This window comes from Dioscorea cayenensis, chromosome 13 (assembly GCF_009730915.1).
Source record: "Dioscorea cayenensis subsp. rotundata cultivar TDr96_F1 chromosome 13, TDr96_F1_v2_PseudoChromosome.rev07_lg8_w22 25.fasta, whole genome shotgun sequence".
Lineage (NCBI taxonomy): Eukaryota > Viridiplantae > Streptophyta > Magnoliopsida > Dioscoreales > Dioscoreaceae > Dioscorea > Dioscorea cayenensis.
In genome coordinates, this window is record NC_052483.1 from 4,820,209 (window position 1) to 4,833,760 (window position 13,552).

The 13,552-nt window shown below is 33.4% G+C and overlaps 1 long non-coding RNA gene across 4 annotated transcripts; it reads right to left on the reverse strand.

Annotated features, from left to right (window-relative positions):
* Positions 1–5,207: 5,207 nt before the first annotated feature.
* Positions 5,208–9,117, reverse strand: LOC120274966. Of its 4 annotated transcripts, XR_005541010.1 has the most exons (6): positions 9,060–9,117; positions 8,516–8,897; positions 7,884–8,145; positions 6,414–6,555; positions 6,211–6,322; positions 5,208–5,582 (listed from the first exon to the last, which is right to left on the reverse strand). It is a non-coding gene; the product is annotated as an uncharacterized LOC120274966 (long non-coding RNA). The 4 variants fall into 4 exon arrangements; XR_005541012.1 differs by lacking the exon at positions 6,414–6,555; XR_005541009.1 differs by lacking the exons at positions 5,208–5,582; positions 6,211–6,322; positions 6,414–6,555 and having other exon boundaries at positions 7,699–8,145.
* Between the last annotated feature and the right edge of the window lie 4,435 nt (positions 9,118–13,552).

Consider the following 13,552-nt stretch of genomic DNA (forward strand, 5'->3'; position numbering starts at 1 on the left):
AAATTTTTAAAAAAAATATGAATCGAATTGCCACCCTTTATCTATCTATTTATTTATTCATTAATTGTCTGTGTGTGTGTTTTGCGTAGAGAGGAAAGGTAATGGAAAACAATAATACCTTGATGTTTAAGAACAAAATAAGTCTTTGGATTGATATTAAAGGACACCTACTCAATAATATATGTTGAATATCAATCTACATATAAATGATAAATAAATCAGTAAATTCAATGTAGTCATATATTTAATTGGACTAATCAAAATGCATAAAAGAAGCAAGAGATTAGATAATTATTAAAATTCTACATTATACAAATTAATATAGAAGAGGAGTTGTTATTGCTTAATTTACCCACTTAGCCACTTTCTTCTTTTCTTATAACACAACTAGAGCTTAGTAGAATCTGTGTGGAAATTAAACACAGACACATGTTTCTAGCGAACCCGCTATGTTTTGCACACCAAAAGATATATATATATATATATATTTGTTTCATTCTTTTCTTTTTATTTTACTTTTAAATCAAGATTTTCAACACCATTTAAATTGGGTTTGAACAGGTTGGAGAAAAAGATGAGAAAGTGAAACAATTGTCAAATGAACATAGGCAGAGGTTGTCCTGTTCCAGGCTCTTGTTTTCCAAATTGTATATCAAATTATAAGATTAGCAGGGCAATGAAATGTTTAAAGAAGATAACTCAGTTGAAAGGAAAACTGCTAGAAATCTCACTCATGGAGGTACAACCCCTAAACTAGTCCCTATTTCTTATAGAACAATGGTAAAATGAATTGGCTTCAACCTTGATATATTCTAGCAGACAAAGCAATCAAAATGATGACCATATGTGACATGGAAAGTGCCAGTAAGACCACATGACATCCAAACATGAGTGAGATTTCTGGCTGCAAGTTGCAACTTTCGCACCTTAGAGAGTGAAAAGAAAGCAACTTTCATACTTTGAAAACAAAGAACTTTGTATTTCTCTGGGATGATAATATAGGATGAAGGAGATCATGGAGATCTTGGAATTCACAACCATAAGGTGATATTCACTACAAGGTCTGAAGATGTGTGTGCCCCGATGAAAACAATTGAAAATATTAAAATGGAATGCTTGAAAACAGATGAAACATGCACGTTTCATTTGATGCTTTTATAAGATAAATAGTAAATATATTTTAACATTTCTAAGTCCACCAACCAATCACAACACCCTCTTCTAGACAATGAAATTTTGGGTTAATTTCACTCATGGCCACAAATATTTACAATTTATAACACTGTGGCCACAAAACTTTTTTTTATAACACAAAAGCCACTTAACTTTGCTCCGGTTCCACCTGTGGTCACCATGGCCTGTTTTAAGAATGTTTCCGGCGCCACATCAGCGCCATGTCAGCGCCACATTAGCGCCACATAGGCAAATTCGCCGGAAACAGCCTTAAAACAGGCCATTGTGGCCACAGGTGCAATCGGAGCAAAGTTAAATGGCTTTTGTGTTATAAAAAAAAGTTTTATGGCCACAGCGTTATAAAGTGCAAAAATTTGTGGCCATGAATGAAATTAACCGTGAAATTTTTTAAATCCAATATCAAATTATTAAAATGGACAATAAGATAAGCCTAACCTACAAAGTGAAATCAAAAGGGTATTATAGATAGTATTCAAACAAAACAGAACTATAACTAGTCAATTCTGTTTCAACTGTTAATATGAAGTTGAAAGAGATATGGTTGCACTAGAATATCCTTCTTCAACAAAAAGTTATCTAAAAAAAAAAAAAGTTCCATTTAAAATCAACCATGAACTGAACAAAAATTCCAATAGCTAGGCCTAAGCAATTGATTTTAGGTGTATATCCAACATTTATAAATGAAAACACTTGAAGAGAAACTAAATTACAAGAAAGATATAACCAAATCAGTGAAGCATTTATATATAAAATAGGATTCCAACTTATTTCTTAGAGAGCATTGCACTGTAATTATTTACATAGCAAAAAATATGAAAAACCTCTTGTTAAACACAGACTCTCTTTTCCTAATTAGTTAGATAAATCTATCCTTTTATAAGCAAACTTATTTCTTCATACCTAATCAGGTAAGTGGATATAACAAAAATTGACCCATAACATTATAGATCTTAAACCCATTATTCTAACTAATCAGGTTCTTGTTCCTTCAATATATAGGTTCCATTCTTGGTGTTAGAATCAGTAATTGAAATACTCACGATCTCAAAATATTAATGTTCTTAAAAATTAGTAATAAGAGTCCAATAAAAGATTGCCATCCAAAATATCACTATTTGAATTTGAGATCCGTCAACAATAACAACTGACCAAATTCATCTAAAGACTATTATTCTATCAGTCATTTGTATAAAACTTGCAAGCATTCTATTGATGTATGTACTGTCTGAATTGTTGTTGGACATCATAAGAAAATGGTTATCACATATAAGCAACCAATGAAAGGAATGAGGTAGCATCAAATTAAAGATGATCACACCTAAGCTGAAAATCACAGTTATCTATAACACTCCCAATTGAAGAAAAGGATCCGCATTGGTTGGCAAAACAACACAACAAAAAAAAAATTAATAATTGAAACGTGATTTATATGCATGGACCATTATAAAACACCATGAGTAGAACATTAAATTATGTATTTTTGCCTACATTAATACAACATGTATTAATCAAAGCATATGCATGAAAGCTGTAAATTACTTTAAAAAATACAATTCACTCCAAATTTTGTCAAAAAAGTGGCACACATTCACCATTTGGAAGCAACATGCTTATAAAATGCTTGAAGCTGCAACATGCTCTGCAAGCTTACCTATTGGGTAATTGAAAGTTTATGATTATTGGGCTAGCCCTGCATCCAAAACTACCCACATGATTTTTCATTTAGTGTAAATAAGTCAAGAGGTTATAAAATTGGAGAACACCCTAACCTGTTGACTGTTGTTCCTGTAGTTTGGCATCTAAATCCTTCAAGGTTTTTGTTTAATAGTTCCTGATTATAGCTTAAGACAAAATGAATGCGTCAATGACAATATAAGAGAAATTCCCCTGATGAATACATTTTATCTTCAAATATTGCTGCAACGCAAAGTTTTCTTGTTGAAGGAGCTCCAACATCTGTCATTATATAATTCAAAAATAATAGCAAGATGGTATAGGATGAAATTGCAGCGTTTCTTCAACCTAAACAAGGTACATGAAAATAGGCCAATCAAAAAGTCTAAAGTAAATAAACACATCGTGAATGATTGAAGAGGCATGAGTTCCTCAGCATTTGCTCTTATGTATCTTCTTCAAGACCTTACTGGACTAATCCTTAGTGCCCCACTCTTTATGGCAAGACTCACCACTTGCCAAGAAAAAGAAGGTAACCAAGTCCAACAGCTCTACTGGCTTGCTGGATAAAAATTATGTCAGCTCAGTGTAGTTCAATTAGTCATTTTCCTGATAAATGAGGGACTTTCTTCCACTTAAGACTACAATCCAAATAGAACCGCTACTCAAGAAGGATCTTATACAAGAATATGTATGATTTCATATTTTAATAAACCCATAGAGTACAAGATAAGTTTCTATGGTGATCCAATTATGCAATTGATCTAAACTTTCTCCGGTGACACTAGTCTAACTAATCAACGGATTTGACTATGAAAAACCATAACACAAATAAGAAAAGCAATATATGAGGCACCAATTCTAAAACAAATGTACACTAAGAATCAAGCAGCGTCCGCTTCACTTGTTGCAGCACAAGCAAAACTCTTCTAAATATTAGCATTATCAAAATCATGCAAGAAATAAAGGTAAAGTCTAATGCAACCTGAGAAAGAAAGGTAAACTCTTCTAAACATGCTCTGTCCAATTGCTAAGCTTACAGACACTACAACAAAAAACGCAATTTACGACATTTTTGTGACACAAAAAAATCCAAAAGGTTTAAATATATCAATAACGCCCATATAATAATAAAATAATAAATAAATGATCTTACTATAGGCTGGATAGGATGATGAAGATTTTCTGCATCGTGCCACCATCATGTGCCTTTGTATCCTCCTAAGGGAATTCATCTGTTTCCGAGTCGGAATCATCTTCAGGATTCATTTGAACACCATCGGGGGCCTCGTAAGTAGATGGAACCTCATTGTTCAGATGTGGGACATATTTTGGAATAAAGGCTCGTGTATCAACCCGTTGTGAGGAGGCTTAAGAACCTGTACGCAAGGTTTTTAAAAACCCAAGGCGGGTTTCGAGGCGCGTCGTCTCAACCATGAGGCGAGGCGTAATCCTCAATTTTTTATTGGAAAAAACAATAATAAAATTATCTATCAAATATAAAGTAATTAAAATATTATGAATTATTCCTAATTTCCATAATTCTATAGTCAAAATCACTAAAACAACAAAAACTAGCAAATTATAATTCCAAATTCAAAACATAATAATTCATCCATACACAAATTATGTAAAAAGTTAACCATGTATTAAAAAACATCACTCTTGGAGTACAAGGAAACGAGAGGCTAAGATGTCATTAGATTTTATTATTTTTATTTATAAAATAAATATTTTTTAAAACTTATCTTAAATGTGACGGAACTTATCTGATTAAACTATATTATTTTTATTTTTATTTTTAAATAATAAAGAAAAGACTTTTTGTTTTGTTTTCAAAAATTAATAATATTATGACTTATCTTATTGGTAACTTATCTTAGTTAAAACTTATCTTTGTTTATCATTAGTTAAAAATATATATTTCACTCTTATTTCTTTTAATTTTTCTCTATTAAAAAATATTATTTATCATTTAAAAAAAATATTTCTGTTTTTTGGCAATCAAAAATATATTTCACTTTCATTCCTCTTAATTTTTCTCTATTTGTTTTCGAGTAATTAAAATTTTGGAAAATATAAAATTTATTCATCTTGGGAGGTATGTGTGAATAGTTTTTTTTTGTGTTCCTGCTTCCTTCCCAGCTCCCCCTGAAAAATGAATAATTATCATTAAATCTAAAAAAATAGTTTATCTTCATAGTTTTTGTCATTTTTACATAACCTAAAAAATCAAATTGGTACGTACTACTTGCAAAACCATAGGTGTTGATGAGTTTTTTTTTATTGAATTTTACATATATAAGTTTTTATTAATGAAAGTATATACATATAACTATTTTTTATTTGCTTTAAAAATTAAAATGATATTACAAAAATCAGGATTTTTGAGGCTTAAGCCTCACATGCACTGAGACGGTGCGCCTCAGTGCGTGCGCCTCTTGACAGTGAGGCTTAAGCCTCAGTTTTCAACCTCAAGGAGTTCTCTTGCGCATCGCCTTGATGCGCGCCTCAAGGCGCACGCCTCATTCGCTTTTAAAAACCATGCTTGTACGCACATGAGCAGCTGAAGAATGAGACCCTGAGCTCGTAGTTCACCGAGGATTTAGAGGTACTTTCCCAGTAGATGGACGGGAAGATAAAGGAGTCAGAGAAGCATATTTCGCCTAGAATCAGAATAAATAAATGATGCAACACGCTTTCGCCCCATATCCCTAAAAATAAACACAATCAAGTCCATAAAATATCATGTAACATTGTCATCACTCACTATAGATAATAAAAAAAAAAAAGAGAAAAACTTTGTTACCAAAAAAGGTGACAATTTTTTTTATAAATTCTGTTTTTTTAAGGTTAAACCATGATTCACATGCTAATGAAATGGGAGAATGATTTATAAACATTTCACAAATTAAGTGACAAAAACAGAGAAATGTAACTGTTTAACACCTCATTTGAATCTGTCATAGTATACTGCAAGTAGTGTTACACCACACACATGGCAAAAGGCTAGACCACCCAACACTAGCTGTTAGGCATTTCCTCAATACTTGATTCTATTTGTGAGGGACTACCCCTAAACTTGTGCTTTCTCTATTCCCACCATTCATTTGTCTAATACAGAGCATGCATAAGGTACTTTTACATTGCCCACAAGATGCCCAAAGTGGTCAAAAGTTCATCCTGCTCTTATCTCTGATTCTTATTTTTTGAGCATTGTGATTGAAAACCTTTAAAAAAAACGAATATATATATATATATATATATCTATTATTATATATATCTTATGTCTGTTGGGTTAATGATGTTGGGTTAATGATGCCAGAGTTACACAGTGTGTACCTAGATTAATGAACCTTTGAGTAATGCTTGCAGCATTCATGCATCAAACTTCTTTATGGTAGCATGAATGGTCCCATCACTTGTGTATGGCCATTTGGATTTTCAGCATTTGCTGCAATACAGAAATCAATTAAGAACAAAAAATAAATAAATAAATAAATAAATCTCTGATGAAATTTCCTTGCATTTTCCCATGTGATGACCTTTAGCAGACAATGACTTGCTGAAGATGTTTCCACCACCCACATAAGCAGCAAAAGGGCAAAGAGCAAGGAAAAGCTTGTTCTTCAAATGCAAATTTTGATAGTGGATAATGACATAACCCAATTAATTGTGTGATGATCACTAAAAAGAAAGAAAAAAACAATAGAAATGATAAGGTTTACTGTGTGGGATCCAGTGGATAATGATATAGCTAAACTAACTTTCCCTCAAAACCTCTCATTCAGCTAGTGACTAATCACCAACAAAGTGGTTTAAAGTACATTCACTTTTCCAGAAAATACTACTTTCACTTACTAGAAATTATTAAAGTAAGTAATAATCTTACATTGATTAATTTGTAAATAGGTAAACGATGTGCAAATGAAATAAAGTAAAAGAACCATTATGAGTGGTCCAAAAAATATTACTGCATGACTAATCAAATGAGTCTCATGTTCAACATGGGTGAACATACAAGAAGGCAAACTAGTTGAGTCCTCCAATCAACACAAACATCAAGCTAGCTAGAAAAAAACCTCCAAAGTTTGGTCACAAGAATATCAGGACATCAGAAGACAAAATTAAAAGCAACCAACTATTTGAAGTTATAATTGTCAAACAACCATAAGTACATACAAAAAAATATAAGATCCAATTCAGCTGCCAAGGGATGCATATAGCTATAATCCATGAAAGAATGGCTAGAAATAAGGACAGTGTTCAAAAGAGATGGGGAACAATACAGATTTATATGCCAACCTTTGCTCTCCAATCCATGATATAATCTCCCTTTAAAAGGTTTTTGCATAATTACAGCTAATACAAAGAGAGAGAATTGGCAGTAATACTCATTCAACATGACAAGGAATCGGTTGAAAAGATAAAGAACCAATAAATTCACAAGAATGAAAGAAAATCAGGGCAACCAGTAGCTGATAATATCAGAAATATATACAAAAGAAACAGAACTACATAAGATAAAAACCAGTAAAAAAATAAGAAGTAATGACTAGAACTCGAAACAAACCAATAATATTCTTCAAATAAGCAAACATTCCTTCAAAATATCAGCAAATCAAAAGCTAACGAGCATATCTATCTCAGATCCAAGGCCTATGCGGTAAGGAAAAGCAAAATATCAGTCAAAACCATTAAACAAATACAAAGAAACCTCAAATCAAAGAAGAAACCACATCTACAGCACGAATCCTTCATCTCTTTCAGCAAAATAGATCCAGCTAGCACACATATCATTCGATCAAAAGCAAGAATACGCAACTCAGATGAGCAAGATCAAAGAATATGATCGGCAAATACTACCATAAACCATTAAAAATCAAGAGCCCACAAATTGTTGAAAAGATAAAGTCCAAAACAGAACAAATCTATCATCAAATCAACGAACAGCCAACTCTAGCAACAAATCAGCAAGTCAAAACCAAATGGAGAATATTAGCTGAGGATCCCACCGAAGGTGCAGGCCGCGCGTAGCACTTCGGCGAATATAGCTCGATCTTCCCAAAGGGTGGTTCACTGGGAACCCAAGCAAACACTGACGGTGCAGGCGATCCATTCAACTGAGGAGAAGGAGCGAAGATAGGGTTCCGTCCAAGGAGGAGGCGGTTGATGCCTGGGGTTTGCGTGGAGGGGGAATAGAGGAAGGAGGGCACCAGTATAGTTAATGTTGAGAAAATTGTGCAATTGACCTCACTCTATCAAAATTTCATATAACTGCAGAATTGAACAAAACTATCAAATTTTAAAACTTGGACACTAATAAATATGATTCATGAAAGCAATACATTCAAATAATAAAATAGAATCCAGTAAAGACACTAAATTCCAAAAGTTGAAACTTGAAAACCAAACAAAAAGATTAAAAAAAAAAAAGACAATACTGTTGATAAATAAATAGAATCAGTGAGAACAATGGATTCATGGCATCGGATGGGGTCTAAAAGTGTAACAAGCCGTTAAAACATCAAAGCATACAACAAAAGAAGAATAATGCAATTGTGCAGGTTCCTCCACATCAAAGCAACTCCACATCAAAGCAACATAAGAAATTGATCTCACTGAATCAGTGGTAAAAGAGAGATACCTTTTTAACGAAATCCTCCATTCCATAATCTGTTTTATTTATTCGAATATGAGTTCCTAGTTCAATGCTCCTTTCCCTTGGGCTCTGCTCGTCCATACTCATCACAAGAGAATCCTATACACAACTCAGGTGATAAAAATCACGGGAGTATTGCATTTTCATCGGCATTTACAAGTTAATAAATGTTGGCATCCCTCAAACTAAACGAGGTGTTTGCTGGCTGCAAAGTTAAGGGATATGTTGCCCCTCTTATTGCCCCACCAATACACTCATTAATTCAAGGTCATACTATGGAATATGCCTAAATGCATTATCACAGAGTTCTTGCAATCATCATTGCCATGTACAAGAAATCATAGAGTTCTTGTAGTTATCATCTCCCCTTGCAAGAAAGAGAAACAAGAAATCATATCAAATGCAAGTTAGGCAAAAAATATACATTGGCAAACTGCAAATCAATCTACCAAAACAACTTATAGAATATAATGCATTTTTTTAATACAATACAAAACTATAAACTAAATTCATAAATAATGTAACTTACATTTGGTCTAAAATAATAATTCATCTTCATTGTCATTTTCCTTATCCTCTGCATCTTCTTCTTCTTCTTCTTCTTCTTCTTCTTCTTTGTCTTACTCTTCATCTGTTTCATTTTTTTCTTCTGCCATCACACTTGTAAGAATTGGTTGACGACTTTGAGATGTTAGGTCCACAACATCAGATAGGTTAACAAAGAGATCAATACCATTGAAATTATCATGTAATGATGAAGAATATCGAATGTGGTAACATTATGTCTAACTTCAACTTCATCTATTTGGTAGGGTGGTATGTCACTTTCTTGCCATTGTGCCTCAATTCAATTATTCTTCTTGCTTTTGTTTTGCATACAACCATCCAATCAAGTTTATCTCACTTCAAATTCGGATATTTTGAATAATACACTTGAATCACCTGTTGTGCTAAAATAAAGGTATAATACCTGAATTGGTCCCTCTAGTTAAGTCACTTTGCCCTTTTAGTTTCTCTACTCAGAAATGCTCCCAACTAGTCCCTCTACTCTTGAAAATGAGCCAAAGTAATATTTTTAAGTTGGAAAATGACCCAACTAGTGACTGTATTGGAGAAGCTAGTTGGGTCATTTTCAAGTGTAAAATGACATTGGGAGCATTTCTGAGTAGAGGGAGTAAAAGGGTATAGTAATCTAAGTAGAGGGATCATTTAGGGTATTATACCTAAAATAAAGGGATCATACTTTGTGTAAAACCGCTTTCTATTGATGTCGACCATACCATACTTGCGGTGAACCTTCTTTCTATGTATTGGATCGCTATAATACCGGAATTGGTCCCTCTATTTTTCTCTCTTCCCTTTTGATCCCTCTACTCAGAAATGCTCTCCACTAGTCCCTCTACTGTTGAAAATATCCCAACTTAGTCCCTATACCCTTAATCTCTTCCTATCTAGTCCATCTACTCTTGAAAATACAGCCACTAATTGGCCCATTTTAGAGTAGAAGGGACTAAGTAGAACCATTTTCAAGAGTAGAGAGACTAGTTGGGTGGATTATTTAGTAGAGGGACCAAAAGGGAAGAGAAAGAAAAATAGAGGGACCAATTTGGGTATTATACCTATTGGATCAAATTATCGGCATTTGAAGAGGACAACAAATTTTGATGTGTTACTTGAAAACTCCAGCTGAATTATTTCTTCCAATAAGATATAAAAATCACCACTAGAGCTTTGGATGCATACATCACTATTCAAGTTGACTTATTTTCACTATGTCCAAGGGTGTGGAAGTTATAATCATTTATAAAGTAACATGACCAAGTTTTGACTTGACCAGTTGGACCCCAAGCAAGAGTCAACAACAATTGATCAGTAAATTGATTATCTGGGTTTTGAACCTAAAGTGATACTACCAAGACTAGCTAGTTAAGAATATCAATATATTAAGCGATTGAATAAGGAAGTATGCAATAAGAAAAAAAATATCTAAGAAACTCACATAACCAATAAACCATTCGGCAAAATGTAGATCGATCATTTTTCAATGAGTGTGGCATCTAAGTATTGAAGGTGTGTGACAAACATCCTACAAAATAAAAAATGGTGTTAGTTATGATATTTAATTAACATGCATACTCATTTGAACTCAAAATCACATATGATACTAAACATACTGGTAAATTGGTTGAGCTTCTTCACAATTTTGTAATATGTATGTATGTGCTGCATGTAATTCTTCTTGAGACAGCCATTTTTCTACCATCCGGCCTTGCCCTTGACTTGGATGGTTGAAGATAGAGCAAGGTAGAATGTTCTTATTGACGCCCTCCTCATTTCTTCCAACTCTCATTCTCTTGTAAGGTGGAACATCTTTTTCAAAGAAATGGTTTGCATAGAATGACATCTCTTCAACAATGTAAGCTTCACATATTGAACCTTCCACATGAGCTTTATTCTTCACTTTTTTCTTTAGTTCACAAAGGAACCTAATATATATATATATATATATATATAATTCGAATTAATCTATTAGCTTCAATAATTAAATTAATAACATAAAACACAAACATAAATTCTAAAGGAGATGAGAAAATTATTACCATTTGAAAGGATAAAGCCATCTATATTGAACAGGGTCTCCAATTATAGTCTAATATAGCAAGTGAATAAGTAGATGTTTCATGGAATTGAAGAAAGTTGGAGAAATTTTTTTCCCCAAGTTGCACAACAATATAGCCACATTTTTCTCCAATTCCTAAATGTTTTTTGCAAATCAAGCAGTGCAAAGCATATGGTCTGAAAGAGTAAAGTCACTTTAGTTAATGTAAACTATATGAAATCTGGTAATATTTCTCTATATGCAATCGGAATAAGCTTTTGCATGAACACGTGACAATCGTGACTCTTCATATTTTTCAACCAACATTCATTGATGTCAACACATCTACCAAGATTTGATATATAGCCATTAGGAAACCTTAAAGCCCTCACCCAACTACAAATCTTAACTTTTTCATTTTTTTGTCAATGTGTACTTTGGGGTAAATTTTTCCAATGAGTACTTAAGTTTGGCCTTATAACAATTTGAGCAATAACTTTCAATTTGTATCAAAATGAGCACAGAGTTTTAATTTTATTTTTCTGGCGGGGCAATTGGGGGATTCCGGTTATAATCGAGTGACGTGGAAGCCAGAAATATGATGTAGACACCCAGGAACCAAGTCAGCAACTATCCACATCATCAACCAAGCCGGAAAGGGATGAAGATAAGGAAGGGGAGGAAGGAAAGGGATGACGATGTGGCAGCCAATTAGGCTACGTGTATAAGTTAATGATGTGGACATGTGCTGAGTTGGTTCCTGGGTGTCCACATCATATTTCCGGCTTCCACGCCACTCAATTACAACCAGAATCCCCCAATTGCCCCGCCGGAGAAACAAAATTAAAACTTTGTGCTCATTTTGATACAAATTGAAAGTTAGTGCTCAAACTGATATAAAGCCAAATTTAAGTACTCACTAGAAAGATTTACCCTGTACTTTGCCTTTGGCTTACGAGGCACTGTATTGTCAATAGGAATATCAATTCCAGGACGATCACAAAGAATATGAAGATCTTTCCGTGCATTCATTTATCCTTAGTTTTTTCTAGGTACATCAAATATTGTGTACATGATATTATCAAACACATTTTTTCAATGTGCATGACATCAAGATTGTGTCGAATCATGTTAGTCCTCTAATATGGTAATTCTCAAAAAAATACTTTTTTTAGTCCATTTGTGATTGTTGCCATAGTGAGTGGTCTTACCTCGAGGATCCTCAATAACAGTTTTATATTGTGATATACGGTTCTAAATCTCATCTCCTGTCAATCTTGGATGTGGACGACTCATCTCTACTCTACCTAGAATGAAAGTTGACTTATCTTTTCTATATGAATGATTCATCGGTAAAAATTGCTTGTGACAATCGAAGTAGCTGAATTTTTTTACCATGATGTAGATAAAAAGCCTTAGACTTCTCCATGCATATCGGACACCCAAGCAACCAAGAAGTACTCCATCCGGAAAGCATTCCATAAGCAGGAAAATCATTAATGGTCCACAAAGGTGCAGCTCTCATGTTAAACTTTTTACCTACTTTGATATCATAAGTTTCAAGGCCAACCTCCCACAAATGCTTCAACTCTTTAATCAAGGGCTGTAAAAAGACATCTATATTCTTCTTCAGATTTTTAGGCCCTAGACAAATTAAAGATAAAAACATATAAGGACTCTTCATGCACAACCCTAGAGGAAGATTGTAAGGTGTGGTAATAACTGGCCAACATGAATAAGCTTGCCCATATTGACTATGAAGGAAAAACCCATCAATGCAAGGCCTAACTGAATGTTGCAAGATTCTGAAGCAAAAATGGGATGAGTTCTATCAAAATGTTTCCATGCTTATGCATTAGAAGGATGACACATGACCCCTTGATTTGTTTCATGAGTAGCTTGCCATGTCATATAAGTCACCATGGATAACTACATTACTATCCAAGATTTGTGTCAATGTTCTTTTTACAACTTTGAACATCATAGTGCTTTATACAATTAAAGTCACCCAAAAATAAAATCAAATACTAAAGTAGTTGATGCTGCGGAGGAATATTTATTTCCCATTTTGAAATTCAGTTACAATAATATATGTTCTTTTCTGTTTACATGTTGCAAGGAAAATCTAAACATGAAATTTTAGAGTGTTGGATGAGATTGAGATTAGGCTTGATTGGTGTTTTTTTATTGCTTTTTTTTTTCTGACAAAAACAACAAACGCCATAAATTGATAGGTGATTTTGTGTATTTGCAAGAATGTTATGACATAGGAAAAACTATCCTTAAGATTCTAGAAAATCAACTTTGTTGCATTTTTATCTGAATAAGATGTGTGCTTACAAGGCATTATTTATCCAAAGACTAAGTGGATAGTATTAAATAAAGATTTAACTTCCTAAGGACATCAAATGTTTGGTTAATCT